This window comes from Limulus polyphemus, unplaced genomic scaffold (genome assembly GCF_000517525.1).
Source record: "Limulus polyphemus unplaced genomic scaffold, Limulus_polyphemus-2.1.2 Scaffold249, whole genome shotgun sequence".
NCBI classification, from domain to species: domain Eukaryota; kingdom Metazoa; phylum Arthropoda; class Merostomata; order Xiphosura; family Limulidae; genus Limulus; species Limulus polyphemus.
In genome coordinates, this window is record NW_013665859.1 from 588575 (window position 1) to 593802 (window position 5228).

Here is a 5228-nt window from a genome sequence, read left to right on the forward strand (position 1 = left end):
CACAAACATTTTCTTAAACTTAATTTTTAGCCCCCCAGTGGCACAGCGGTATGTCTACGGACTTACAACGCTAGAAACCGGGTTTCGATACCCGTGGTGGGCAGAGCACAGATAGCCCATTGTGTAGCTTTGTGCATAAATTCAAACAAACAAACTTACATTTTTAATATCGCATCTTAATAAATATTTGAACCACGAAAGTTATTATAGCTGTAAAAACTGCAAATGCATTATAAAATCAGTTCTAGCAAGACCTAAAATAGTTACCTCTTTACTTAGGATTTAGAAATTCACAATTTGTAGGATACCACCTTTTTCAACTGCTAAGGCACAAAAACCTAGCCATATGTGTATTTTTAAAATGTATTTTAGCTACACTACCATTTGATTATGTTTATGCTCACATTATTATCCATAACTTCAACAGAATATGCCCCCCTCCCCTCTCTTACTGCATGCTTCTTGTTAACCACCCATTGAAGTGATTATTGAGAAATTTTCATTAATGCTGGTACTGATTATTTTTTGTTCAGTCACCATTTTAATTTCAACCTAATAATTAGCATGTTGGAAGTACCAGAGTAACATTATATTGTTATTTCCTGTTATAAGGCTGAATCTGTTGCCTGTATTTTTATGCTTTGTCTAGTTTGTAGTTTTGGAGTAAAACTTTAGATATAGTTAGAAACACAACCTTTAGTATAGTATCCTGTTTGTGGGGAATTTATTGAAATTTGTGTTCTAATTTACGTAGACTAAACTTGCATTTTGATTATCTCTGTGCTTTAGATATATGTCATTTGTCCTAAGAATTATTATTACGGTTGTGGTACATGTGTCCATTTCATCTTTCAAACCATTTTACATGTGCTAATTAACTTAATACCCTATTTTGTCAAACTCCTAGAGATTACTATGTTACTACATTGATAATTTATTCAAGTATTAACCTAATGTTTTAAAAATACCATAACAGCGACTAGTGTAAAGAATGATATCAAAGTTTGAGCTATTCAAAAGTAGACTACCATAATAATAAAACTTTAAGCCTTTATATACAAGAATAAATTTGTTAGCAAGCTTATCATATGTTATCAAGACATAAACTCACATTTTGATTAAGCCAATTGCTCCCATTGGATGAAATCTTATGCCCACATAAATCTTGTTTGATTTGTAGTATGGTCATGGAACAGTTATATCTGGAAAAAATTGGTGCCAAAGAGTTTTTAGTACTGGTAGAACTGGAATTTTGATCTGTTTAACGTAACCAAAACCCAAGAAATGAAGATGAAAAAGTGTGAAGATAACATTCAATCTTGATGAAACATGATATGCTGAAAACTTAGATGTAGTCCACTAATAGGTGCCAAAGTCCCCTGATGACGTTCTTCAATATGAGAGATTGTGTTACTTTTGCTGATTTGGAATAATTAGTTCAGGCAACCATACTTTTTTTTTCTGTGCACTGTTTGTTCACCATATTTTGCTATTGGTAGCCTATACTACAGGTAACAATGTGCATCAAAATATGTATTTGATATAATGATAATTTTTGTTTTTCAGAATTCAATATTTAATGTATCCATCATAAGTCTTCATAGTACTATTGTATTGTAATAAGATAACATGTGGAAGTATTGGTTTTTAAAATAGAATACAAATGCAAAAGTTAAGTTTCTTTCTTTATTTGAGGCACAGGTTGGATCTGTATTTCAAAGGTAGCAAGTTGTGGTTGAATCTTTGTGATATCACAAAATATTCTCCTTTCTTTTGTGGGTGAGTTATGAAAGTTACAGTCAGTCCTTTAATAAGAATGGTGTGGTGTTGCTGACTGGCTGTTTTCTCACTGGTCAGTTCAAAATTGGGGTAGCAGCAGATAGCCTTATTAGCATTGTCATAAATACAAACAAATACTTTCATCATGCAAATTCCCACTGCAATCATCAAAAAAATGTTTATAATTTTTAAGCCCAGTTTCTATTGTCAATGTTTCTACTGTCTGTTCCATTAAAAGAAAATCAAAATAAAAGTTTTGAAATGAACATGGCCATTTTGCTTTCTCCCACCAAAAACGAAAATGCTTCTTTTTCAAAATTAATCCAGTTAAAAGTGACCCAAAACGATACGAGAAGCCCCTGAATTTGCACAATTACATCTCTATTTTGAGTTAGTTTGACCAAAAAAAACCAGACTGTGAAAAGCCAACACCATCCCTCTAATCCTTTTCATTTGTCCAAGTTCTCTTTCTTGATTCCTACGGAGCTATAAAGGTGAACAAGACTTCTCCTCTTCTTGTAGCATTCCTCTTTTACAGTTTTTCTTTTTTTGGTCGTTCAACTCTGTTACCATCACCTTTTCTAGAAATTTCCAAAAATAAAGTTGACATCTTTCCAAATATAGTTTTTACTTTTATGATTCATGATATTAGACTTATCAACCATAAACAAGGAACTGGAGCTCATTTTCATATAAAACAGTTTCCTAATGCAGATTTCGGATATCTTACAGAACACAAAGTTTAGGTTCTAATGCTACCAGAAACACCTTGGTACCAATTTTTTCCAAATGGGTCCTATTCTTAGGGATCAACAACCCCTACTATTTCGTATGAGTTTAGTATTACATCAGTTAGCATAAGCACTGTAATTATTCTCAACTCAAAGCCTTTGACTTTAATTATTTTATTTGTTTATGTAGGTTGTTTTTGAAAATAGTCTCCAAAATACAGAAAAAGGAAAGTTAACTACCTTCATTTTAGGAAATGGAGTGATATTTAAATGTTGTTTTTAATTGCAAAAATGTATTTAATAAACTAGTCTAGAGTTTATGATCAATACAAAAAAAGTAATTTTTACTAATATTAATGATTATCAAAATGCACAATTAGTTTAAAAAATAAATATTATTTTTAGACTTTTCTGGTAGCAGTAAAATGTAGTAACAAATCTAAATTTTTTGTTCTGAGATTTTTTTCCTTCAAAATATGTTTTGTTTATTTTGTTATTTGATGATGTTATCAACATAACAGCTAGTTTCTCCAAGCCAATGTTGTTGGAATTATAGCAATATTAGCTGAGACCAAACAAGTATATACTTCCTTCTTTCTTAAGCAATAGAACTTTCAAATATACTTGTTGTACTTTATGAGATAAATCATGAAACAACAAAAATAGTTGGATACTACTTTTGGCTATTGCAGTCTACAGAATTCTGCCATGCTTGATTTAAAAGTCATTAATACTACAATTGTACTTTGTACATTGCTTTTTACACTTTTTTAACACTAGTTACTCATACGACTATAATATCTAAAATCTTGCTTTAATATACATTTATGTATTAAAATTTATAACATTTTCCATTACAATCAAATGTTATATTTAAACATAAATATGAGAATCCAAAATTATATTAAGTAACAAAAATGATCTGGTATATTTGAAGCTTTAATATCCTTTATTCTGAGAACAAACACTTTTACACAGTAGATGATTTGATTGTGTTGTAAGGCTCAAAATAATGTTATTGTTCAATCAAATAAATCACCACTCAATTGATGTTTCACATAATTATGATTATTATTTATTAAAGTTAAATATATTTTGTTTTCTTGTACTGTATTTCACTCAAAATGTCTAAATCATTTAGACAGTCATAGGTTACTTTGGACCTACTTATAGTGCAGGATTTACAAAAATATTTACTTTGAAATGTAGAAAGTGCCATTATTTAGCTCCTATACTTCCAACAATAATGACATCGTTTGCTCTAATATCGAGGACCATTAGGGTAAAATCTACCATGATATCACTGAACATTTAATAAGTTTTGATTGTTGTCAGGTGTAATATTATTCATGGTATTCTCAAGACATTTCATAATGATAAATATCTAATTTTTATCAGTAATGTTGGATACATACATACAGTAATTTTTTTTTCTACATTATGATGTAATACTGATAGGATAAAAATATGTGAATCAAATAAACAGTTTTACTCATAAAATTATACTTATGCATTTTATGTAACATAATATTAAACATACTAGAACCAAGATATTTGTAGAATTTCTTGACTTTGATCATATTAAACGTGTCTGTTAAATATTGACAAGTTTTGTACTTTGAATATTTCTTTTGGGAAATTTTCGTTTTAGTAACCATATATATATATATACACCCATTATGAAAAGTTTATTTCCAGTTTATGTGGTAAAAAACCATGCACAGGTAAGAAAGTTCAACATAATTAATCTGTGGAACAGAATATCACATATATATTATGAAAAATAGAATACGTTTATTCTAAAGTATAGGTTTTTTAATCTGTTTTTCTATGATTTTGTTTAAAAATGAAAATAAAGCTTTTTGGCTCGTTCATATCCGTTATGTGTTTGTATATCTGTTGTTACTCAACACACTAAACATAGACATTTTTAGGGCCGGTCTTGGCCCAGTGGTTATGTTACCGGACTGTGGATCTGAGGTTCTGTTATTCACAATGATTTAGCATAAAAAAAATCCCACTTTTGGGTTGTGACTACATTATAAAAGCAAAGGTCGAATTCTACTGTTATGCCTGACAAGAGTTGACAGAGGGTAGTGTTCACTAGTTTATCACTTCAAAATTAGGGACGACTAGTGCAGGTATCCCTCGAGTAGCTTCGAGTGAATTTCAACAAACAGATTTGTATAATCCAGTTTAGTACTGTGTGACATTTCTCCAAACAATACACCCACGATCTCCATGTGAGTCACACATGCATACAAAATGTTGACAAAAACAATTCTACTTTTTAGCCACAAACTGGGTGATTTAACTCCCTTTTTGCCAGTTCTTTACACTGAATGATGTAACTGGCAAAATCAATATATTAATATATAGATCCCCCACAAGCAGTTAGTTGTGTAAAAAACAAATGGATAAATTGAGGGTTAACTGACATTGCAGGTTTTAATATAAAAAAACTGGTCACCAAAAAGTGGCATTTTGCTTTGAATGGTATCGTTTGTGATTAGTGAGTAGTGTTGGCATGGTTTCAAAACTTGGTAATTTGTTTCTCTTCCATCATGAAAAGAAATGATTGAAGCAGTGGTCTAAATAGGTTAAACCTCTTGTAGATGATACTTTAATCAGTTTGAAAGAAGAAGTTTGCTTTACTCATTTTTACAGTATTTGGACACTTGAAGATTTAAAAACATTAAAATGGAAATAACATCACTG